This window comes from Peromyscus maniculatus, chromosome 4, assembly GCF_049852395.1.
Source record: "Peromyscus maniculatus bairdii isolate BWxNUB_F1_BW_parent chromosome 4, HU_Pman_BW_mat_3.1, whole genome shotgun sequence".
Lineage (NCBI taxonomy): Eukaryota > Metazoa > Chordata > Mammalia > Rodentia > Cricetidae > Peromyscus > Peromyscus maniculatus.
In genome coordinates this window covers 49,815,764-49,841,991 of record NC_134855.1, presented here as the reverse complement: position 1 = coordinate 49,841,991, position 26,228 = coordinate 49,815,764, and the positions used below count along the sequence as shown (strand labels likewise).

The following is a 26,228-nucleotide window of genomic DNA, read 5'->3' as shown; positions in this document are numbered from 1 at the left end:
CTGAGTCTCCCAGTTCGGTTGGAAGTCAGTAATATCTCCTGGCTCCACACCCTTCAGTGCTGGGGTTACAGATCATACACGGTTTGTTAAACAGGTGCTGAAATCCAAACTCGGGCTCTCATGCTTGTATAACAAGCACTTTCAATTGAGAAGCCATCTGTCTATCCCCATGTTCTAACAATATATAAAGAAAGGCCAGGAGAGCACAAGAACGCTATGAGAAACCAGCATTTCAAGAAATGACCGACGATGTCAGATGCTGTAGGAAGATTAAGAACTGAGCTTGTCCTCTATATTCAGGACAAAGAGGCAGCAGATGCTTCAGCTAGTGGGGTGTCCACAGTGTCTGGGGTAGAAGTTAAAACCTCGGTGGGCTGAAGTGTGTCTGGGAAGGGACAGAATGGACACAATAAGAACTGTCAATTCCTTCACCAAGTTCGACTGTACCAAGGAGGCAGGGTCAAAGGACACTAACGAGCATGCTGGGAAGATGAAGATTTGTTTGGTTTTGGTTTTGAAGATTAGAGTGGCTGCCCCTCCCCCCATGTAGACTAAAGATGAAAAGGCAAAAGTTGTGGGAAATGGAAGCAAATGAGTGGAAATCAAGCACTATAAAAAGATGAAGGTGTACGGGGGCCAGAACACAGGTGAGAGAATCTGAATGAAAAAAAATATATATATAAAAATAAGCCGGGCGGTGGTGGCGCACGCCTTTAATCCCAGCACTCGGGAGGCAGAGGCAGGCGGATCTCTGTGAGTTCGAGGCCAGCCTGGGCTACCAAGTGAGTTCCAGGAAAGGCGCAAAGCTACACAGAGAAACCCTGTCTCGAAAAACCAAAAAATAAATAAATAAATAAATAAATAAATAAATAAATAAATAAATAAATAAATAAATAAATAAATAAATAAATAAATAAATAAATAAATAAATAAATAAATGGAGGAGGACAAGACTACTTCCAAAGAATGGAGATACAAGGGAGAAAGCAGGCAGAGGGAAAAGTCCAGGCTGAACATGACCGGCAGACTAAACCCAACCACGAGAGGACAGCGCGCTCACATAGAGAATTATTGGGGGAAGAGAAGAAGGGACAGAGTGCGCCTCTGGAGATAAGAGAGGGAGAAAGAAGAAAAGAAGAGACGGGAAAAGGAGGAAGAGGAGAGGGTGCAGATGTGACCTCATGGGAAGGGAGGGAGACATGGGGTGGGGCTTTTTTTTTTAAAGGGGGCTTAGCGCAAGTTTATGGAGACTAAGCACCCACGTAGTGACGTAAGGCCTCAGGACCCTGTGCTGTCTAGGCATCTGCCTGGATAGTGGCAACGCATGCATGGCCATAGGACCCTGGGTTGACTAGTACAGATGCCTGAATGCTAACAGATATGGGAGAAGACACCCCCCCACACACTCCCCGCCCAGACCAAGAGAGATGGCCAGGGCCAAGAGGCCAAGAGACCAAGTAGCCAAAATGACTGAGCTATATAGAGATCAGGCTCGGGGAAGGAAAGTGGAAGCCCAGAGCATGGGAGGGAGGGTTTAGGGTAGGGAACGGCAGGGTCAGCAGTGCTGGGAGGAGTCACAGGTGCTGAGGGATGCTGGGAGAGTTGGCCAGAGTCTGGTTTGAGATGTTAATAGGCACCTCAGTTAGCCATTTGCCCTGGCGGTTTGGAGGTCTGAGACCTAACAGAGTCTAAGGTGAAACAAAGGCTCTTCCATTTTAATCTGAAACAAAAGGTATGGAGGAGCACACGTGGACACATTAATATGCATATATATGTATATTTGCTGATATTTGTAAGCCCTTCATCCGCTGACCCAGAAGGAAACTCTGCTGAGTCACCCTAGCCTTGTGTGATGGAGGCCGAGGAGGAGGAAGTAGCAATAGTCACAGACCAGCTTGCTCGTCCAAGAATGGAAGACAGTAAGATCATGAGCTGGATGAGCGCGGCAGCCAGGGAAGGCCTCCACAGAGAAGGGACTGATGGTTGCCGGAAGAACTAGAGTAGACGGGAGGAAACCGTGAAAGGATGGTTTTTAGAGACCTTGGTCTTGGTTGACTCATGTAGAAACTTTCAGTAAAGAGTCCCCTTGCTTCCCAAGGCTTTCTGGCATCAACTTTGAGTTCCCTGGGATTAACTGTCCTCAAGGCAGCTGGTTTTCTTCGGCTTATACAGGTCATACATAGACTTGGTAGCAGGAAGGAAAGCTTGCAGGGTAAAAGCTGAGGCTGTGTGCTGAACATGGGGCAGCGTGTGGTTTGTCCAGGATTTGAGGCCTCGTACAAAGGTCTGCCTCACAGGTGTTGGGAACAATGGGAGGCACACGTAGGGTAAAAAGTCTGAGCTCAGGTCTGGGTTTCAAAACCCACCAGTCAGCCAGGCAGTGGTGGTGCATGCCTTTAATCCCAGCACTCAGGAGGCAGAGGCAGGCGGATCTCTGTGAGTTCGAGGCCAGCCTGGGCTACCAAGTGAGTTTCAGGAAAGGCACAAAGCTACACAGAGAAACCCTGTCTCAAAAAACCAAAAAAAAAAAAAACAAAAAAAAAAAACACACCAGTCCCTGAGCTTGTCCCAAGCTCTGGGAGGAGCCACGGGTACTACTGTCTTTTCCAACAAATCTCTTGTGTGAAGTTTGTGCTGTGTGACTCTGCGATATTCCTTGGCTCCCAACTGCCAGAATACCTTCCCCTCAGAGCTGCAACCAGCACTGACTAATGATAGCTGAGTTATATCCAGGGGTCCACTGAGGCTGAAGGCCACAAGTTTGCAAGAGCATCAGTCTGAATAGCAGTGGGTTTTTCCCAGCAATGATTAGTGGCCTGGTTGGAGGACATAGAAAGCACTCAACTGGGTCTCTTCAGCGTTTGTATTTAACCTGGAAGTTGCCCCAAACAGGACAACTTCCCATCCAACGTGTCCAACATATAGGAACCACTCTATAAGTCTTTCCGAATGAATGAATGAATGAATGAATGAATGAATGAATGAATGAATCAACAAGACTGCTTATAATCTGGCTAAAGAGTGGTTGAGATGACAAGCTATAGTGTCCAAACTGAACAGGGAAGGAAGTGAAGACAAAGGAACCCGAGAGAGGGACCAACACAACGGGTCCTGAGGGATTCCCCAGTGTACTTAGCAGTGTCACACTCAAGGGACAACTTTGAGTTGTCTTGAGTCTTAGGCACCCCCTGGTGGCTGGTCTGGGAGCTAGTAGGTCCCAGTCCTCTTTCCACACACACTCTGTGTTCCTCCATTCACTGTCCAGCACTCCCTTCATTCTCTTTAATCTATCTCCTCATTCAGTCTTTTAACTTGATCTCTCTCCTCTCTTCTCTCTCTCCCTCTCCCTCTCTCTTTCAGTTTTTCGAGACAGGGTTTCTCTGTGTAGCTTTGCACCTTTCCTGGATCTCACTCTGTAGACCAGGCTGGCCTCGAACTCACAGAGATCCACCTGCCTCTGCCTCCCGAGTGCTGGGATTAAAGGTGTGCACCACCACTGCCTGACTCTCTTCTCTCTTTTCATTGCCCAGCTACCCCAGGTATCTCTCTTTTAGCTTCATCCGTTTCCTTTTTTAGTTCATGAAAACAATCCCCGTCGTGGTAAGTATGGATAATCATAGAACACACAGTACGTAAGAAGGAAGGGCAAAGAAACCTTCACATTGCAGAGTTAAAGAAAGCATAGTTCCTCGGAGTCCCAGGAAAGAGGCATGGATTTTAAAGGACTTACAAACTATATCATATTGTATCTAATTACCCGGTCCTTAACTGAGCACAAGCGTGCAGAACATCTTCTATTATGACATTTCTCATTGGTATTTTAATGATTAACATTAGAAGTATTTTGCTGTTAATTTTATATTGCAATGTATATCATTTCTGCTGCCGCCTAGGTTGGGTAGCTGTTTGAAAAGTAGACTTAAGATGTTTATGATACTGTTGTCCAAATGGACGTTTTTACTACAACCTATTTGCTAGTTAAAGGTATAGTATAATCCCAATTCTTTATTTGGATTTCCTTGAAGATCCTAGCAAGCTCCTGAGTGCTAACTCTTGATGAAGGTTACGAGAAATCATAATGAATGGTGAGTGTCTCAGAGGGTCGTCCAGCCATCTTTTGGCTTCCACTTCCTCTTGTATGCCAAGCTATTTTAAGATTTTTCCACTCCCTGTGTTCTTTTTCTTCCCAACCCTGACACTATTTGTGTCTCTTTGGTGGCATTTTTTTAACGCAGGAAAACTTAAATAAGTTCCAAGACTGCAGAACAGCCTTATTATTTGATGATTGTGACTCTTGTCTGGGAAAACCTCCAAACCCAGATTTGCCATTTTAAGCCCTTCCTTTGAATCCCCTATTGTCAGCAATACCCTATATTATTGGCTTCTTATTGATTTTCCCCCTTCCCCTCTACATAAGTTAACTAGAACATTCTAATTTCCTCTCCTCTCATTACGTGTTCTTAGTCCCTCCACATTGCTGGAACACAGAATTGTTTTAGCTTTTTGATTTTCAGAGAAAACACTTAGCTCCATAAATCACACTTGGCCATTAGGAAAGCCATCGTCTTGTTACTCCTCACTGTCACTCTTCACACTCTTCCTTCTTCACCTTCCTCTCAGTCCTGCCATGTTCACACCCCATCTCCTTTGGAAGATGAATGTTCCACATTCATCCTTTGTCCCTCACTCCCACCGGCCTTCTCTTGTCCCCGCCCACTTTCTCTTCCGAGGCCCTGCTCCAGCTCAGGGCCGCTTTCCTATCACTCCTACTCATTCTCGTGCCAACCAAGCTCCATCGTCCACTCCCTCTGCATGGTGAATCCTGCGCTCTTGGCCTGAGAGGGCAGGACACACCTCCCAGGTGTGATGGTACCCAGGAACTGCTTCCTGGACTCTCCCGACACTGAAAGAAGAGCCTTCCTTAATCTCCTCAGTTCACAAGTGAAGAGACTGGATGTCCTGGAGGTTCAGGCTTCTGGCCCTGGAATCCAAGGAGAGGAAACGACCTGTGCTGTATTGGGTCAATGAAGCGCTCATATGACAAAGATCCCATGCTCACTCTGTTTAGCATCAAGGAACAACCTCAAGCCCAGTGGTTTTGAAGAAATGGGATTTGTAAGGAGGAAGCGTGAATTCAAGCATCTTCCTTCAAAGAGTTGTTAATCTAGTTACAGTAGTATAGGAGCATAGTAGATACACTATGTAAGTAAGTGCTAATTAATCCTTGATGTATCTGAGACCGGGGATAGGAAAGCAAGCCTCGCTGCTCTCCCAGCTTGGCTGGTTTCAGATTGTGCTGCTTGGTCATACATAGGATGCTTCTTAATATAAGACATCCTCTTGTCTGACACTTCCTTCTGGCCCAGCCGCCCTCCCCCCAATCAGAACAATACACTGTTAGGGGAAAAGGCGGTGCAGTTCCCGGGCTCCTTTCCAGCTCAACAGCACTATTTACTTTTCCTAACGACAGGATAATTATTGCTGGATATTACTCTGGGATTTTTCCATATGCCCGTTAGTTTGGAGTGAGATGACCCAACGCTGCCTTTTTCTGCTTTCTGACCTCCTGCCCGTTGACCTCACTCTACAACTTTGCCTTTGGTTTCGACTTTTATGATGACCCAAACTTCAAGTGCCCAATCAATACCCCATTTGGCCACTGCCGCTCTCGAGTCTTCGACAAAGACTCCTTGGAAAAGGCCTTTGTCACATGCAGCCGGCTCATTGAAAGCAAGTTCTTGCTATGTTCATCACTTTGGCAAACAAGGACAAGTTCAAGGAAATTAGAGGCCGAACTTGACGGAGCGCGGGGTGCAGCTGCCGGCCCAGCTGTGCAGTGATTCTCGACGGGTCCATTACCTCGCGAACACAACGACTCAGCACGGCTTCCCAAGTCCAGCACTCCTGTCGGCCTAATATATTTGGTAACAGCCATTATTTCAGAAATGAATGCATGCATGTATTTATAGCAGATCACATGCCGGCTCTATCAACAATTAAAGAGATTAGGATTCAGCAGCCATATTTCTCTAATTAGGACAAGATGGAAGATGTCGTCCATAGAGTGCTGCAGTGGAGACAAGGTTTATTCTTTCCTAACAAGACTGCCATGCTGCGTTTCAACAGTCGGACATCTGCCCTCCCTAGAGCCACCCCCTCCCTGCACAGTACTCACATCTCTGTCTGTCCCATGGAATTTTCAGGCAGGGGACTCCGCTTCCAATTGGCCCTTCAAATTTCCCCTTCCAGCCAGCCACGCGATGGGCTCACTGTGCTGTTTTAAGGCTTGTTTTGAAATAGCATGTGGACAGCATCATGGGGCCGCTAATTTCATTCAGTGACATTAGTTCCCTGGAGCCTCGGTGTATGTTACATGCTCACACTTAAAAGGCCTCCCCTCTGAACAAAAGCCTGATCTCAGGGTCTGGGCCATAAATTGCATCTTGCCTCTCTCCTGCTCCTGCATTATTTACACGGTCTTCTCAGGGAGCTGGCTTGAGACTTTCCCTCACAACAACAATCGGCAGGCAGGCAGGCGCTGGAAGCTCTGCTCTAACGGGAATGTGGGCTCCGGGAGAGATCCACCCATTCACAGTCTCGATAATAAAATATGATAATCTAATTTGGTAAAAATAAACTGTGAAATCAGAGATTCGAGGCAAAAAACTTTAAAGATGCAATTCAGACTAGCAATCAGTGTTCATTCAGCCCTGTACCATTTCAGCTTTCTCCCTGTGCAGACGCTTCAGCGATGCTAAATTAAATAATTGACAAATTTTTAAAACTGCTGGAAATTACCATCTGTACTTAATTTTGGAATATAAAAAGGTCCACAGAAAACACCCTTTATGATTATTTTGTCTAATAACAGATATGAAACAATACAAACATCCCAGTCACAAAATATAATAAAATATAATGTGTTTCAAGCACTCTGGTTTACATATTCAAACACAGTTTTCAAAACAAAAACCCACAGGAGACATGAAATACTGAGTTATAAATACATTTCTTTTTTTAAAAAATGTCTAGCAAAATAACCAAGTTATTAGATTAAAATGGACCTCCCTCTCACCTCCCACTCCCCTGTAAAAAATTTTTTAAAAATCAAAACAATAAACAAACAAAATAAATCTCACCCCCAGGCTTCCTATAGACAGTAACGATGAACATTGCTTTCCCAGATTCGGCTCCTGGATACACACTGAGCTAAACGGTCCTCTCCCCAGAACTTTATTAGGTGGTGATTGCATTTATGCGGAATTAAGTCTACTCCTGCAAATAAACATGCTGGAGCTTCCAGGAAAACACAGAGAAGAGAAACAAGCTCCCTGGACGTGAACATACTGGAAAATACGATAAAACAAGCTGACACTTACACCAGACTGCGCTCCCGGCTCCTGCACAGCGGTAGCCCTAACGGTCCATCCTAGTTTTTTTAATCCATGGTCTCCTCTGCTCACTGATGGGACCACTCAGGCACATGGTCAAGTTGCAATCAGCTTCCCCCTTAGTGATGTATGAGAGCTGGACCGATTTATCTTGTCTTTCTCCAGCACATTAGCACTAATGTCTGCGTATGCATCCTACCTTTCTTTAGCCGTTGCCCCGGCTTTATCATTGGTAATCTAAATTAAAGAGCCAGTGAACAGAGCAGGGTTGTTGTCCCACACCCCTCCCTGTTTTCCATGAAACAATTGCCAGGCAGTCACTCCCGGACAAGGATCCCACTGTCTATTCTACCGATCCTCTCCTTCTGTACCCCATTGAGACCGGACGTCTGAGTGGCAAGGGACAGGCCAGTGAGGCTCTGATGGTTCAAAGGTAAATTTACGATTTATGCTCTACAACAGCAGATGGCCCCGGGAAATCCTAGAGAGAGCTGTCATCTCTGAGTGTTTCAGCTCAGAATTGAAAACCAACACTATCCACTAAATTAGCAATTGGATACCCCCCCCCCCCGAGTGCCCTGGGTGCAGGTCTGTCTTCACATTCTCACAGAAATCTCTTTCTTTTTCCACCAGTATCTGGCTTACATGTGCATCCCTGAGTGTGTGTTTTAGTAAGACGCTGAGTGCAAGGTACACACAAGAGGCTGAATCTCCTATTTAAACATTTAGGGAAATTCGTCAAACAAACGATTAACCTTGCTGCGACCTGCTATCAACGAACAGCCGATGGGGGAGCCGAAGACAGTGCTTAGATCTGAGGCTGCCCAGTCCTCTCCTTGAGACACGCGTACGATTTCCTTGGTCTCCAGAAATGTTTGGGAAGCAGAAACATATCAGAGTATATTTTTCACACGAAAGTTTTTGATCTCTTCAAAATGTTGCTACTTTAGCAGCATCTTGAGGCCGTTAAAATTAGATTTACAGTGAGTCTCGAAAGAGCAGTAGATTTGTATTCTTCTTTTAGGCACTGAAACTACAGAACGTCTGCGAGCCGGAGAATTTAGTGGCGACTAACCACAGAAGCTACATCTCTGCTTTGGAGAACACATGATTGTTTTTATCGCTTGAAACATGTTTTTGCATTCTTGATTTTGAGTTTTAAAATTAAGAAATTATGGGGCTGGAGAGTCGGCTCGGCAGTTAAGATCACTGGCTGCTCTTTCAGAGGGCCCAGGTTCAATTCCCAGCACCTACATGGCAGCTCACAACCATCTGTAACTCCTGTTCCAGAGGATCCCAGACCCTCCTCTGGTCTCTGTGGGCACCAGGCAGGCATGTGGTGCAGAAACATACAGTCAGGCAAAACATTCATATACATAAAACAAAAACCAATTTTTTAAAATTAACAAATTGTAACATACCCATTTCTCTGAAAGCATGAAACACAGGCTTGCTGTTTCTTCTAAGATTTATTTTATTTTTAATTATGTTGGGGGAGGGGTGTACAGTGTTGTGTATGTGAGTACTGTGCTGATATGGCCAGAGCCACCAATTCCTTGGAACTGGACTTACAGGCTGTTGGGTGATTGGCACTGGGAAGCTGATGTGGGTGCTGGGAACTGAACTTGGGTCCTTTAGAAGAGCAGTGTGTGATCTTCACCACTGAGCCATCTTCCTAGCCCCCAAACTTGTCCTGCTAAACAGCTTTATATCATCCTCCAGTTCTCTAATCCTTGGCACTTACATAACTGTGAATTTCCCCGTCTTTTGGGAGGACAGTAGCAAGAACTGAACCCAGAGCCAAGTGTATGTTGTAATTTTTATTATAAAAAATGTCTTATTCACATCTCAACAAAAAAAAAAATTTTAAAAAAAAGGTCAGTTTCACACACAAATAAATATCACTTTTTAAAAAATCAAGCTCAAACTTTCTGCTTCTCAACTTTCTTGACAAATTTCAGTTAGTTGAAATAAGACTTTGGAGGGCTTCTTAAAGACTCTCCAGGCCTGAGTTAAGCTTTGAAAGTGTGTATTAACTTCTACATTCTAGAACCGAGTTAACCTGCACTGTGCCACAACCAACCAGAGAATTACCTTAAGAATTTCGATCCAGGCTTGTTTCTCAGCAGCTTGGATCTGAATAGCTTCCCATTGCTCTTAGAATAGAAGCCAAAATCCTTATCACAGCTCCAAGCACTCAATCCTGTTCTCTGGGAAGATAAGCTCACCTTCCTAGAACTGCCTCAGTGGGACTTGGAGGCACCGGTCAGTACTGAGCTCCTGCTCCTAAGTGGCCAGTCCTGTGTGCAAAGTAACTCAGCACTAGCTGGGGATGCTGAGAGATATCCAGAAGGTCTTCTCCCCTACCCAAATCAGCTGTGGTAAAACCTCTGCAAGGTAAGATGAAATGAGTGGGGGTGGGGATGGTCTGCAGGGAAATGACTCCTTTGATGAGCCTTGGGCAGAGGAGGACAGGTGAGCCACCGGCCAGAGCGGAAACAAGTATTGCCCAGGCTGGTCTCAAGACTGCTTTCAAGATCTATGCCTTAGGACCACGAACAGGTGTTATCCCACGGCCACTCTTTGGAGTTTTGACAATAACTCAAACATTCCCATGATATTCCTGTCAAAATGTCTTTCTTCTAACAGCTATTTTTATCTAAGTCATTCAGCCACACGGCCAACTTTACCAGTTTCTAAGAGGTCCCAAAAAGCCCCCCCCCCCATTACAAGACTGTAACACTGAATTTCACAAAACCAAAGGGCCTCCCTCAGAAGGCAGCACCGTGTTTAACTGCAGCTTTATATAAACCTCTATATAAAGTAATATAAATGCTTGAAGACATCCGAAGTGCCTAAAGTGATGAGGCCTTGGCATGAGCTCAAGGTACAAGGAACTGTCACCCAGAAGATCCCACAAGGCCCAGGGTATCTCCTGTATCTTTTCCCCTTGTCCTGAAGAGTCACACCATGGATCCTCAGAAGAAATTCTAAGACTCTGGGACCACAGACCTGTGCATATGCATGGGCATGCTTTAAATGTGCTGTAAGGTGTGGTAATAGAGTTCCTTTTCTGGTCTTGAAAGTAACTTGTATCAGAGCAGCCACCCTGTGGGAACTAGTGATACACTCGAGAGAAAACAGCAGAAGGACAGCAGCCACATGACTGAAAGGCACAGGACAGCAACCAGGGACGGAGGGAGAAACTAAATGACGGTGGCACTTGGGTGAACGGCACTGGAATGATCCATCTCTACGGCCCTTGTCAAATGGAGCTGACTTGGCTAGCGGCTCTGTGACCGTGTCTGAGAGAAACCTGCAGGCTCACAGCTGAGCAACCAAGAGGACGGTCCAGGGACACAGCAGCAGCTGGAGGATGAGTAAGGAAATCCCAGAGAGCAGACAGACACACAGGCAAAGTACCCAAGATCTGAACAAACTTCTGCCTGACCCCAGTACGACGCATGCGTGGAGCAAACTTCTTGCTGCCTGATCCCAGTACGACGCATGCGTGGAGCAAACTTCTTGTTGCCTGATCCCAGTACGACGCATGCGTGGAGCAAACTTCTTGCTGCCTGATTCCAGTACCAGGCATGTGCAAAGCAGACGCCGAGCTACTTAGCTAAGGCAAAAGAAATTTCCCTGTTACTCTGTCACAGAAAAGGCAAAACAAGCAAACAAACAGAAAATGTGTAGTCATTTAAAGCTTGTGATGAAACTCCAAATCTCCATGATGGAACACTCAAAATATCCATGCTACATTTCAAAATCATTAGACAAAAGAACATACAATATAAGCAGCCTCAGACAAAAGAGGTAGCCCCTGGACAACAGCCCTGAGGTAATGCCGCTGTTAAACGGAGCCGCTGCAGCGTGTAAAGCAGCTGTCTCAGAAACAGGAGAAGTGACTTGGAGGTTAAGGGCACGGGCTGCTCATGCAGAGGACCTGCGTTTGGTTTCCAGCACCCCACGGTGGCTCACAAGCCTCTGTATCCCCAGCTCTCGGGAATCTGCTGCCCTCTGCTGGCCTCCTCAGGAACCAAGTGCTTAAGTGGTGTGCAGACACACCTGCAGGCACACCATCCATACACATAAAATAAACTTGAAAAAATTAAAGTGGGATTTGTGGCAGTCTCGGTGGTGTCCTTCCCATCTGTAAGATAACCTCCAGTCCGCTGTAAGGAACACAGTTAGCTAACAACCTCCAGCTGTGGACCCACCGGGGAATGGATGGGAGCTCTGTCCTTCGAAGCTGCCCAGTGGCTGAGCTGACAGGAACAGGCAGGCCTGCCCAGAGGCCATCTCTACACCAGTGCCCTCCACAGCTAGCAGAGGCCCTCAACCCAGCTCTGCTCTGAGGCCTCCTCCGACCCCGTTTTCCTTCCTTCTGCCCTTCATCCACAACGGCAGGCTTCTTTCTGCTCTGTTCGTCACCTGTGGTACCCAACAAACCTCTCAGACACACACACCTCCATCTGCTTCCTGGAGAGCCTCCCTAGTGTGGAATTCCAAAAACACATCAATTAATCCAAAGTAAGGCACAAAGAGAAGATGAATGGTAAGCACACGGGACAGAGAGGGGAGGCACCTCAGTGGGTGTGCCTCCCATCAAGGCTCGGCGTTCTGTGTGAAAGACAGGGAAGGAAAATCCCAAGTGCCAGAGGTGATGGATGAATTCAAGGCAACGGTGTTCTCCAGACACGACATGGACACACTCAGAGAGTGTGTCAGCACACACATGGCCTGCACAGGCTCGTTACAGATGAAATGTCATCGCGGAACAGGGAAGACGAGCGTGAGGTCCCATTCCTAGCAAGGAGCTATTGGTCGATTGCCGCTGGGTGAGGGAAAGTCAGATTTCTTCAGCGGAGTGACGCTTGGTCTACCAACCACTCTCCAGAGTGGGCCCCACACCCGGGAGTTGTCAGCAAACACAAACTGGACGCCCTGGGTTTGTTGTTTTGTTTTGTGAGAGGGGAAGAGGGGACATCCCTGGCGTTGGATAGGGAGGGAAGTGGAGGAGGATCTAGGAGACTGGAACAGAGTGAAGATGATTAAAATATGTTTCATAAAATTCTCAAAGAATAAATAAAACCATTTTAAGATGGAGGGGAGGGTGATGGTGCTTATGATTCCATTGCTAAGAGGCAAACCCAAAAAAGATGAGAGAACTTATAAAAAAAGAAGTTAGGTGGCTCCTCACGCATGCAATGTACCTGAACAGACTCTTACACCTTCCCACCCCAAACAAATAATAAAAGCCAGAAGTTTTCAAAATGGAAGGGACACCATTCCATGATCTCCATACCTGTTAAATACAAAACACTGAAAGTCTAATAATAAAAGCTTGAAAAAATATATACCGTGACAGAGGAATCACCAGAAAGCTGCTGTGCGGCTGAGAAGATGGCCAGCCCAGCGGATAAAAGGACTCATCATATGAGTGTGAAGACCTGAGTTCAAACCCCCAGCACCCAGGTAAAAGCCAGATGCCTAGAGCAGAGATCTGTAATCTTAGTGTTCCTACAAGATGAGGGGTGAACATAGAAGCCCTAGAAGCTGGCAGGCCACCTAGCCTGGTGTGCACCCTGGAAAAACAACCCAGAGACCTTCTCTCAAACAAAATGGAAGCTGTCCTATGACACCCAGATGTGTGTTGTGGCACTTACACACCTGTTTTCACACGGGAATACACACACACACACACACACACACACACACACTTATCTTCACAAGAAAGTGACTGTGGCTATACCAGCATCATATGAACTGCATTTCAAAGCAGAGCATAATCAACATAAAGAGAGTATTTGATCACAACAAAAGAAGCTGTTCATCTGAAAGAACTAAAAATAAAATCCATATGGGCCTAAAATAGAACGCTACAAAGCAAACTGCAACAGAACGTATTATTAAACGGGCAAATTCACAACGTCAGTTGGCGATTTTAACACTCTTTTCTCAATAACTGACAGAATTTGGCAGGAAACACCAGTGGGCCTCTTTCTAGGGGTTACACCCAGGACCACACGAGAAAAAAAAAAATCAGTGGGGACACAAAAGACCTGAACACCACTACCAACTACACTGAGCTGGCTGACATCCTCAGAACACCACACCCAACACCCGAGGGGCACGCTCTCCTCAAGTACACAGGGTGCAATGACCAGGACAGAGCAACATGTGCTACAGACCAGCCTCAATAAACACGGAAAGACTGAAATACTACAAAGTATGTTTTCAGTAATAATTCAATCAAATCAATAGCAATAAGATACTCAGAAAACTCAAAATATTTGGAAATAACCCATTTCTAAAGAACACATAAGGGAAAGAAGAAGCAGAGAAAGGCATCACGGGGTTAATAGAGGCTGCTCTGAATGACAGCGAGAACATGACATGGTGTACTCTGGGGACACCATTAAAGAGGGGCTCAGGGAAGCTTGCGGCTTGAAATGCTTCCGGTAGAAAAGGAGAAGGGTCTGGAGGCCAGGAGGCCAGCTTCCATCTTTATGGTGAAAACAGAACCACTGTCTACAAATCCAGACCAAAGAGAAGGGGCGAATTTTTCCCTAAGAGAAATCAATGTAACAGAAAAATTGAAAAAAAAACTAATGAAACCAAACATTGGGTCTTTGAAAGAAATCAATAAATTTCTAACTACATCCATCAAGAAAAATGTAAAAAGAGGGAAGCATAAATTGCCAAAATAAAAAACAAGAACTCTCTTTAGAAATCCCAACACATAGAAGTAATAACTAAACAGGTAGCTTTATGCCAACAAAATCTAAAACTTATGATAAAATAGGCAAACCACTTGAAAGATATAATTTACCAAAATTGACAGGCTAAGCAATTGAAAATCCTAAATAGCTCCATGCCTGTTAATAAACTGAATATGTTCTCAAAATCCTTCCCATAAGGAAAACTCCAGGACAAAGGGCTTCATGGTGAATTCAATCAAACATTTAAAGGTAAAAATAATATTTAAGTCTTACATGACTTTGTCAGAAAAGGAGCAAAGTGGAATTCCCTTGGCCCATTTTGAGGCCATGGTAAGCCTAACACCAAAATTTGAAAGAGATACTTTATGAAAAGAAAATTGAAGGTCAGTGGCAGTTATCACAAACATAACTATCCTTGGAAAATTGAAGGTCAATGGCAGTTAACAGAGACATAACTATCCTTAGCAAATATTAGTAAGTCTAAGTTGGCATGTATAAAATGACAACCAACCTTTCACATAAGTATTAGTTGACCTCAAAAATGTAAGACTACAACCATGTAATCAATAATAATAAAGTAAAATTACAAAAGTCAAAGAATTTTGTAATTTCAATAACTTCATAAAAAATTTCTCAGAAAATAAAAAAAATAGATTTCCTCAGTCTATACTTGAAATCATACTTAATGGTAAAGTGTGACAATTCCCCTAAAATCAAATCCACCCCCAATAGGGTTGCCTTACCCAGTGTAATGATGCAAGAAAAATAAAAGGCATAAAGGCAGAGAAAGAAATAAATGAGTGTCTCATTATATGCAGATGATAGGACTATTTGAACAGAAAAGTCCTGCTATCTCATGGGATATTATTAATTCCCTATACATCTGTTAAAAGGGACTATATGAAGTTAAATTGAGCTATGTTTCCAAACTATGCATGGCACACAGTAAGCATTAAGTTAAAAATACTCCTAAATAAACAGCCTGAGAAATATACAGATTAGCCTACTGACAATATACATGCATTCCTCAAAGCACACAGCAGAGGCTACCTTAAAAAAATAAAGTTATCGTCAGTCAGTGGTAGTGCACGCCTTTAATCCCAGCACTTGGGAGGCCAGGTGGATCTCTCTGTGAGTTCAAGGCCAGCCTGGTCTACAGAGTGAGTTCCAGGACAGTCAAGGTTACATAGAGAAACCCTATCTGGAAAAACAAACAAAAAAACAAAATTAAAAAATGTTATCTTTGTTCTGGGACCCAGGCTATGCCAAGCAGCTAACACTGAGATGTCTACAGACTCACTAGTGCTCAGAGACAGTCCAAAACCAGAAACGTGAGGTGTGTTAACAAAGTGATACTGTAACAGAGTAACTGCTTTTATACATTCTGTCTGTACTGCTACACAGGCATCCAGGAGCTGTTTTTAATGAGCACACACCTTCCTGCGGTTTACATATAATAGTGAAGGAACAGCCATGAAGGCCACTTAAGAAAAAAGAAGAGAGTAGCCTTAAGACAAATAGATACCCTTTTGTAAAAATTGTATTGGCGGATGTGTAGAAGAGTGTCTGGAGATATACAAACAAAAGTATTAATGGTGGACAGCTCAGGGTCGTGGGAGCGGGGAGAACACTTTTTATAATATAGGTTTGGCATATTGTTTGAACTTTCAATATTTATGAATACTTTTACTTTAACTAAAAATAAAATAAAGAGAAGCCTCTTGGTAATGTAAAATGTTGACAATATTTAGAAGTCACAATGTTTAGTCTTTTTCTCTTCTGGGTCCAGTAAGATTAAAAGAACTCTTTTTCTGCACTCTTTAAGAAAAGGTGAGGTTTTGCTTTAACGTCAAGATCACATTCCAGGCGCTCTTAGCTTTCAGATCCTTCCCAGCATCCCTCCAGCCAACACAGACATGGGGTGAGCACACTAGTCAGACCAGATCACAGGCCCATCCTGCCAACAGTTCTGCTGGCTTATGGTGCTGACAGCACTCGTAGAACTGAGGAGGTAAGAGCTGGACTCCCAAGAAGACCGTCTAGCTAGCCAGAATCTGTGCCTTCCGATTACATAGGACTCCAGCAACTGGTCTTCCCAGCCCCATGAAACCATGCAGATCACAGGCCGTAGAGATCCCTGTGCATCTAGACCACAAAACTGTAGTTAGAATGACTTTCCATACATGGACTCCATCTGCCCACAACGTCTCAGGCAAGCAAATCGAAAGTCAGAGAAGCCAAGCAAAACGTGCCCACAGTATCATGTTTGTGATCAAATAAGGTCTTCTGAACCTTGGGACACATTTTCCACTGGGATTGACAAGGGACCAAAGGACATGCCCTGCTGATGAAACACCAAGGACAGTGCCTTTATGTACCCAGGCTACCTCCGGTAGCTTTAATAAGGGCTGAGGGGACAGTTTCCTGCCATTAGTATAGATGCTCAGGTTGTAGTCAAAAGGCAACCCTGACATTCTTTCACTGTTACTGTGTTCCCTAAGGTGCGTGGACACTTCCCCTATGAATGGTCCTTTAGGCTAAAAGACAGAGCACGCCCTGTGAGAGATCCATCTCTCTGCCACAGCATTCAGAGATGAGTTGGGGTGTACCAAATACAAATGCAGGCTTCTGGGAGTGTCCCCCAGTTTCTCTGTAGGCATTAGAAATGCTGGAGACCAGCTAACCAGGTGCGATGTTTTCTACTGTTATTATTATCACTATTATTATTTATAGCCAGAAGCTACAAACTAGCTCCCAATGTTTAAGGGAAAACCAGGGACAAGCCTCTGGAATGACTTAAAAACTGATAAATCAGAGATTATGTTAGGCTAACCGGCAAACTTGTCTAGAATGTGAGTAAACCCCGCTCTTCTCTCTGCTAAGGAAAGGAGCGTGTCTGAAGAAAACTCAAACTAGCATCCCTGAGAGCATGAGCTAGAATTCATATACAAAAACCTAAAATAATAGACAGGAAATATGATATCAGCCTCATCTGCTTCTCCATAAAAGTTCCTGAAGCCCTCCCTTATGGACGGTTATTGGCTAGGACTGGTTAATAGTTGCCCTGCACTCAGAATAATAAAAATGGCTACCATCTATCAATATCACATTTTTTTCCCACTAATTCAGACAAGCTTTCCAACTACGTGTAAGCTCCCCTGGAGTGTTGGACAGGATTTAAATTCACACAGCCTCCGGTTTGCAGGCTGCCCTCTTGGGCATTGAGGAGCCCATGCAAATCTAAGGAGCTGCAGAGTTCCTGGGGCGTCAGTCCTGGCTGGGCTCACATGCTGTTCCCAGGGACTACATGGCCACCCTTTCCCTAGACACGTCATCACTAATGATTCTCCAACACTGTGGCTTTTACAGACTTTGATCCTCTACAAAAACTCAGAAAGCAGAATGATCGTCTTCCAGCTGAACAAACAGACCAGGGTGGACCCCTCAGCATCTGCCCTGACTCTACCCCAGCATTTCATTAAAAGTGGTGTCGTTCAAAATATGCAAATGACACAGTAATACTTTAACAAACAAATGAATTATGTGAGCTTCTATGGGCAATTTACCCAAAGTAATTAAGAATGCTAAATCAAACAAATTACCATTTTAAATGGCAAGTAAGTTTTAATTAAACTTGATTTCTACACTAAAAATGAAACTACCAACTCAACAAAAGGAACCTTGTTTGGGTAAAAGGTGACGTGTTACAGGGAAGAATATCATGACTTTTGATTCACAAGAGTAAGGCTGAGTCTCACAGCTTCAACAGTGATACCAGCTCAGAGAGTAGGTGCCATGGGAGGCTTCAAATGAGTTGGCTGTATCTGAGCTGCCTCAAGCACAGCTCATTTTAAACCGCAAAGAGACTCTTCAGTCATAGAGTCGACCCAAATGCAGGACGAGTTCTTTCCAATGACCAAGTCAGTCTTTCTCTGCCATTAAGAAAGGAGTCTCAGCCTGGTCAGCCTAATGAGTTCTAGGACAGCCAGAGCTACATGGTGAGACCCTGTCTTGAACAAAAAAAAAAAAAAAAAAAAAAAAAAAAGAAGGAAGGAAGGAAGGGAGGAAGGAAGGAAGGACATGAGAGAGAAAGAAATGAAGGGAGAAAGAGAGAGAGAAAGGAAGGAAGGAAGGAAGGAAGAAGGAAAGAAGATGCTCTAAAAGGTTGCAGCCCCCCCCAGCAATGGAGAGTCCTTTGTAAGGGATGGGGGCTGTGAACCCACAGTGAAATCACCAGGCAGTATGATGGCTGTCATCCACACAATAAATGTGTATGATGGACCCATCCAGTCAATAGCCATGAAAATAAACACACGATGAATCTCTCCAGCCATCCAAAACGGACAAAGCTATCACGTGATCTACTCGAGAAGATCACACATGCGCATTTTACAGAGAATAATATAACCTGAAGCACAGTGATAGCTTACTGTGAAAGCTTCAGATAAACTCTAAGACCAGATGTGTTCACATCAGCGCCCTTCCTAGGATTTTGTCCCAGTGATGTACCAGGAGTCTCACCTGACCCCAGCCAGCAGCCATGCAACCAAGAAGGCTCCCAAGAGCCCTCTGCTTTCTTCTCCACATGAAGCACCTCCTCTGGCTCAGCCTCCCGGGTCCTTCTATTCTACCGTCAGCCCAGGATACACAGGATGGGTGCCGTCCCCTCCACACTTGGCTTTCTGGTCAGGCAAGATGGCCCAGGGCAGGAGTTGAGGAGGCGCTGACGGCATGCAGCAGGGAGGTGGCCGGACTGAGCAGGGAGGGGCCTGAGCCCAGGCTGGGGAAGCCATGCTCTCACCACTCCTGGCAGCTGGGCCTAGTCACCTCTGCTTCCCTAAATAGTCTGGCCTCAGAGTAACCCGAGGGACACAATTAGGAGGCCAATGACGGAGGTAAGGAGGTGTGTGGAGGCTGCGTACTGAGGAGCAGAGCGGAGCTGAAGTCATTGACTCTCCTGTTGTCCTGTCTCACTCTGGAGAAGCCACACAATGCCAACGCTGAGTGAAGGCAAGAGCAAGCCATTTGGGGGACTCAAGAGCCAGGGGGGCATGGTGTGTCTCCACTTCCCTTTGCTCCTGGTTGTTGCTGCCGGAGTGAAATGTATCCAGGCGTTCTCTCATGGAGCCGCCACTGGCTTTTCGTACCTCACGTATGCCAGGCACAACAGAGAGACACCATTCTGCTACATCACCGTCACCACCATCACCACCATCAGTACCCACGCCCCGCACTGCTTATATCCCCAAGAGTAAAACTGGACAAAACAAACAAGCAACTCCAAAACGATGTGCTGGGGTAGAATGGGAGCACATGGGAGGAGCGCGGGGCCTACCTGGAGTGGCCAAGGGAGGGGACACAGGAAGCTGCTTGTGGTCAGACACCAGTCCCATCTGTGTCCCGTGGGTCTGCTCCTTCGACCCAGCAAAAGAATCAGACACTTGTGAAAGGGGATTTTTCTCCCATGTTCCAAGAACATAGCCATCTCCTGCCAGTTCCGCCCTGAGCTGTCCAGGATCAACGACTATTTACCGAATACAAATTTGGATTTGCTCCTGGAACTTACTTTAGACAAGTTCTTTAAAGGTCAGGATCATAAAGACCCTCCAATAATCCATCCCTCTAGAATTCACAGACAGGAATTTTCTTTAAAGATACTTGTAAGTGAATGAGAGATAAGGTGGGGTATAGCCAGTCAGCCAGTCAGTAGAATACTAGTCAGTTACAAAACAAACAAAAAAATACATACACAAGCCACAGCTTGGATGGATGCCAAAGGTACCAAACTCAGAAACCGTGTATTGTTTGATTGGAGGTACATACAATGTTAAAAAAAAAAAAAAAAAAAAAAAAAAAAAAAAAAAAAAACAACAAATTTATGAAGGGAGAAAATGAGTGAAAAGTCACCCGGGGCTAGGGGCGGGTCCGAAATCACTGTTCACAGACCTCCAGGACCTTATCAGATGCATAGAACTGCTGGGAAGCTGGTTGTGGAACCGGCTCCACTTTTCAGTGAAGTCACTGAGCAAAACCAAGTCACTGATGTTACTTGAAATGGGGGGATTTTGTGGTGTTTTAATTGTATCATGCAACAGTTGTTTTTAAAAGTCTTCGAGGGGGGTCGAGGCTGGAGCTGAGGTAGAGTAACTGTCTAGCATGTTGAGGCCCCGGGCTTGATCTTCAGCAGAGGACAGAGAAAAAAGTGGGGGGTGGGGGGGTTTCAAGAGAGGGAGGAGAGGAAAGAGAAGGAGTGAGGTAGAGAGAGAGAGAGAGAGAGAGAGAGAGAGAGAGAGAGAGAGAGAGAGAGAGAGAGATCCTGCTGTTGTAAAAGGAACATTAGTATGTTGTTACAAAGAAGAGCACAGATGTGCAGGAACTCCCGACCTGCTGATTTTGGATTCCGAGTCCTCCCTGTCTCCCTCCAAGCTCCCCGCCATCCTAAGAGCAGTTACTAAGGACTGTAGCGGGGACTAGAACTTAAGGGGTCTGAGGTTTCCCTAGGGGTGGCTGATGAAAAGTTGCAGAGTCAGGCATTGATGAGGGGGGAACCCTGTGAAAGGAGTCCATGCTGCATAGTTTTATGTGTTTATGAAAATCATGGTCGGCTAAGTACCTTACTAATTTTTGATTTACTTGTAAGCAGACAATGTTTCAGAAACATGGCATATCCCCTCCCTGTCTGCCAAATTCATCCCATCGCCCCTGGGGAGGCAGCCGCTGGCCTGCCATGTCGTGGCGGGGTGTCTTAGTCCAAACAGCTCTAAGCAATCTGCATGCCACATGCCATCACCTTCCTGCTGGCTGGCAAACAGCACACATTCATTATCAACCCAACTCACCTGGGCTTGGTTTGCATTCTAATCCTGCCCACTTGAAACCGTCTGACATTATTCAAAACAGCACAGGCAGGGCCGTTCCCTAAGCTACCAACCATCTTATTAAGTGTTTCAGCCGTGGTTCCTTCTGAGTGTAAGAGAGGATGACTTGCCCTGTGATGTATTTACCCACGGATTATTGCAAAATATGCACTGCTCAATTAGAATCCTATAACTCCAAAAGGCGCTCAGCCGTCCTGTTGGCATAGAACTCAAAGCAGCTCCAGCCTGATCGGGACTCACCACTGGGTACCTACTGTACACAGACATCATTTATCACTATCATCAGTGATGATACCCACAATGCCTTCTGCCACAATCACTGGAATTTGTATTTCCATGGAAGTTTGTAAGCTTGTTACAATTTTCTTTCCTTCTTCCCCGTAAGAAGACAAGTTATAAGCCTGAATATACGGCTCAGCTGGTAGAGTCCTTGCCTGACATAATGAAGCCCTGGGTTCAACCCTCAGCATGCCTTCAATCTCAGCACTGCACACATCCGCTGTCACGGTGCAGGTCTACAATCTCAGCACTGCACACATCCGCTGTCATGGTACAGGTCTACAATCTCAGCACTGCACAATCCCCTCTCACAGTGCATGCCTACAATTTCAGCACTTTGGAGGGACAAAGAGACAGGAAGACCAGAAGTTCAAAGGTTTTTCTTGGCTACACAGCATGTCAAAGATGCATAAGACCTTGTCTCAAATAAATATATAAATAAATAAGCAAACAAACAAACAAACAGTGCTTTTCCAACAGCAATGACGGGGAGGAGGGAGGAAGAGGAAGGGAGAGAGGACAGGAAGGGGAGGAAGAGAGAGGGGAGAAAGAGGAAGAAGAAAAGCTGTCTTAGTACTTAGTAAATTCTCAAAGATGCCAATTTATTAAAAGGTAGCGCTCGCGCCAGGGTCTGAACACGCTCAGCCTCCAGGTCTGTTGGACACTGCACACTGAAAGTAAGATGATTAGCAACCAAATATTTTCTACCAAAGAATCATATTAAACATACTTTCATCTTGGGTGGCTTAAATATATTTTATATGCATGCTATTGAAAGGAACTAAAAAATAAACGTAAAAATACCGAAGCCCTCAGGTCTCCATCTACGAAATAAAATGCAGGGGGAAAAGCACTGCCAAACAGCTGAAAGATTCCTCCGAGGGAACACTTTGCTGCCAGCCAAAAGTCACAGGGGCACCGTGGCTGAGTTTTCTAATTGTGGCTTTGTCTTGTTGGTTTGGATTTTGGTTTGGGGAGCTTATATTGTTTGATACGGTTATACAGTTTTCTGCTGGATAATTTTCTGACCACTAGAGATCATCGAAGGCAACTTGGTGATAAAAGTCATTAAATCTCACACTGGGGCGCACACAGCTGATTCATTGTGGATATGAGAAACAGAGGAGATGAAGGAGCAATGTGGGAAGTGTGTCCATAAAAAGCCAAGGTTGCCTTTCCAGAAGAGGCCCAAGATGGAAGCCTGTGTGTCTGTGTTCCTGGAGTGTCTCAGAATATTATTTTAAGGTGTGTTTCTTTTGTTTATGTTGCATTTGTTTAACTCTGTGAAGCTGTGCTACTGTGCCTGTCTCAAAGAACTGAATGACCAATAGCAAGGCAGGAGAAAGGATAGGCGGAGCTGGTAGGCAGAGAGAATATATAGAAGGAGAAATCTGGGAGAAAAAAAAATTTAGCCAGAGAAGGAGGAGGGCTCCAGGGGCCAGCCATCCAGCTACACAGCAAGCCACCAAGTAAGAGTAAGATACACAGAAGTAAGAAAAGGGAAAAGCCCAGAGGCAACAGGTAGATGGGATAATTTAAGTTAAGGAAAGCTGTCAAGAAACAAGCCAAGCTAAGGCCTGGCATTTATAAGTAAGAATAAACTTCTGTGTGAGTGATTTATTTGGGAGCTGGGTGGAGGGCCCCCCAAAAGAACCAACAAACTGGAGTGCTTCATAACCAAGCCCATCCCCCCACAATGGGCACCTGGAGGCCATCTGAGATCTCAGAGCTTAGTCTTGGGCCTGCCCCAAGGTCTCATGGGTTCAGTTTAGGACACTGAGATGAGACTCCTGGGCTGAGGCCATTCTGCCCTCGGGGGATTGTACTGTTCTGAGCCTCCCTGGATGTGGTGCTGACAGCCCCATAGACTTCCCTGGAATTGTATTCTTAGTCAGCCTGCTGCATTTGGCCTACATTGGAGTATGCATCCATCAAATGCACTCAACCTCAAAGATTAAATATATGTAAGGCAAATAACACAAATACTACACTGGTACTGTTACAAACCACATTACAACTTAATGCCCCTGACAGAAGCAGTTATCAGAGATGAAACTAGCCCATGACGTGGGCTGGGGGATAGCTCAGTTGGGAAAATGCTTGCCTTGTAAGCACAGGCGTCTGAGCTGCATATAATCAGCTACCTTTAGAAATGTCTTAATTTAATAAATGCACTTCCATCAAGTCTGTCCCTAATGTGCACAGAGCTCCCTGTGGGACCTCGGGAAACACTAATTATCCAAGTGTGCGTACTGGGACTGGCCCCTGGAAGATTCTGTTGGGAAACTTCCACCAATCTCTTTTAAGAATAAGGCCTCGACATCTGTTCAGCGCCAGCCAGTGTCATCACGGCTCTCGCCGCCCCCTGCTCCTCTGATCCAGTTCTTCTCAGCACCAAGTATTCCCTAGCAATGACTTTCCTCCTGCTACTTCTTCCGCCTGTTTTCTCCCTATCCGTATCTAGACTGCTGTAAGAAACTCCAGCAAGTGGCACTCCTGTATCATCCCCCACCAACCCCTCTGCCCCCTGAGCCAGATCCTACTAGTCAATGAGCGCCCTGTTGACTGAGACCCCTACCCTCTTCAGTCTCCTTCCTTCAGACTCTGCTCTACCCAGCCTGACACCTCAGCACATTAACTTGGCCATCTCTGCGACCTCATTCCCATCATTGCCGCCCCTGTGGCAGGCTATTTCCTAAAAAATGGCATCACTCTCTCCCTCCCCACCTGCTCCTCCTACAATGCATTTTGTTTGTTTGTTTGTTTGTTTTTTTGGAGACAGGGTTTCTCTGTGTAGCCCTGACTGTCCTGGAACTCACTCTGTAGACCAGGCTGGCCTTGAACTCAGCGATCTGCCTGACTCTGCGTCCCAAGTGCTTGGATTTAAAGGCGTGCGCCGCCGCCGCCGCCGCCGCCGCCGCCGCCGCCGCCGCCACCACCACCACCACCACCAGGTTACTTTTTTTTTTTTTTAAGTGTAGCCTTCTCCCTTTTGTGGTGATATATTGTGTACCCTAATAAAATTTGCCTGAAGATCAGAGAACAGAACAAGCCACTAGATTAAACATAGAGGCCAGGCAGTGGTGGCACACGCATTTAATCCCAGCACTCGGGAGGCAGAGATCCATCTGGACCTCTGTGAGTTCAAAGCCACCCTGGACTACATGAGACTGACTCAGTCTAGGAGAGAAAACAGAGCCAGGCAGTGGTGGCACACACCTTTAATCCCAGTAGTGGGAAGCACACTTGCCTTTAATCCCAGGAAGAGATGGCTGGGCGGAGAAAGGTATATAAAGTATGAGGAGACAGAAACTGAGGCTTTTTCAGGCTGAGGAGTTGGTAAGGTAGGAGGTGGTGGCTGTGGCTTGTTCCTTTGTCTCTCTGATCTTTCAGCAAATTTTATTAGGGTATACAATATATCACCACACCCTTCGGATTTGGACTACGACAAAAGTGGCAGATGGTGACTTCCCAGGCAGGTTGGAAAATGTAAAGAGCTTCTGCCTGGTTCTCCTGAGATACTAGCTCTTGTTACGAAGCTTCCGTACTGGGAAGAAGGCATGCAGTCACATGGAAAGGTTCTGGTCAACAGCTCCATCAATTATCAACGTAGACGGACAGACATGCTAGAATCCAGCCTGCAGTGGATTACATCCTTGCCTGCATTGTCCAAGAGGACAGCAGGCAGACCAGAGGTGAGCTGGTCCCCCTCACATTCCACAGTTCTGCTCAAATTTCAGGTTCATGAGCAAAACAAAGAAGTGTTGTTGTTCAAGTAGCTGTGTTTGAGATGGCTTTTTATGTGACAGTGGGTAACTGGAATAGAAAACAAAACAATGAACTCCTTCTTCTGGTCCTTTTCAGCCTTTTAAATTCCAACCTCTTCAAAGCTCCGTATGAATATCACCTCCCTCATGAGGCTAAGCGTGCCTGAAGGTGAGTTCTCTCCCATTGCTTGGAGCTTGAATGGTCCCAATACAGATCCACCACCTGGTGCATATTAACATCATCACATGACTTTATAATTTTTTTGAGAAAAAAGTCAATGTTTGTATTTCTCTAGGAACCTTTTCCCATCATATCTCAGAATATCTACACACACGAACACATATCTATAAGATAACATATTCTAGCCTCCAGAGAAAAATATAGTAGGTACACACTAGGTATCTGTAAATGAAAATATGACCTCTGTGTGTTTGAGGCCAGCCTGATCTACAAAGTGAGTTTTAGGACAGCTAGGGGCTGTTACACAGAGAAACACTGTCTCAAAAAAAGAAAGAGAGAGAGAGAGAGAGAGAAAGAGAGAGAGAGAGAGGAAGGAAGGAAGGAAGGAAGGAAGGAAGGAAGGAAGGAAGAGAGAGAGAGAGAGAGAGAGAGAGAGAGAGAAAGAAAGAAAGAAAGAAAGGAGAGAAAGAAAGAGAGAGAGAAAAAGAGAGAGAGAGAGAGAGAGAGAGAGAGAGAGAGAGAGAGAGAGAGAGAGAGAGAACGTGTTAGTGGAGGATAATGTAGTTGTAGGAAATTGAAACTTTTCAAATCACAAATTACCTTCACACTATACAAAATTCATATCTAGGCAAGCGAGTGTGTGTGTGTGTGTGTGTGTGTGCATTCAGCCAACATGTGGACTGGATGTCTGCTGTGGGAACTGTTTCCTCTTTAATAATTAAATTCTAAGTGGGCATTTAGGGAAATGGCAATAACCATTCTACAATCATGTAATCACTTAAGAGTAATTAGAACATGGCAGGACCCAGCAGTAAACAGAGCCGAGTCTTGTCAAATACCATCTATATCAGGACGTCTTAAAAATGAAGATCATGAGGCTACATCATGGTCATTAGCTTTTGGAATCAATGCTGTCACCAGCTCAGGCCTGGAATTACATCTGCATGCACATTTTTCTGAGGAAGGATCAACTTCTTTTATCAGAATCCCAGGTGAGCTACTAAAAG

At 45.3% G+C, this 26,228-nt stretch overlaps 1 protein-coding gene across 5 annotated transcripts in view; it reads right to left on the bottom strand.

Annotated features, from left to right (window-relative positions):
* Rapgef4 (Rap guanine nucleotide exchange factor 4) overlaps window positions 1–26,228 on the bottom strand; it is a 286,523-nt gene that overhangs the window by 164,891 nt on the left and 95,404 nt on the right. The window contains exon 1 of one of the 5 annotated variants that reach the window (XM_076569668.1): window positions 6,176–6,737. The exons of the other annotated variants lie outside the window; for them this stretch is intronic. The gene's annotated coding sequence lies outside the window, so the exon portion shown is untranslated. Of the gene's footprint in view, window positions 1–6,175; window positions 6,738–26,228 lie in introns of those variants that run through there. 5 annotated transcript variants of the gene reach the window in all.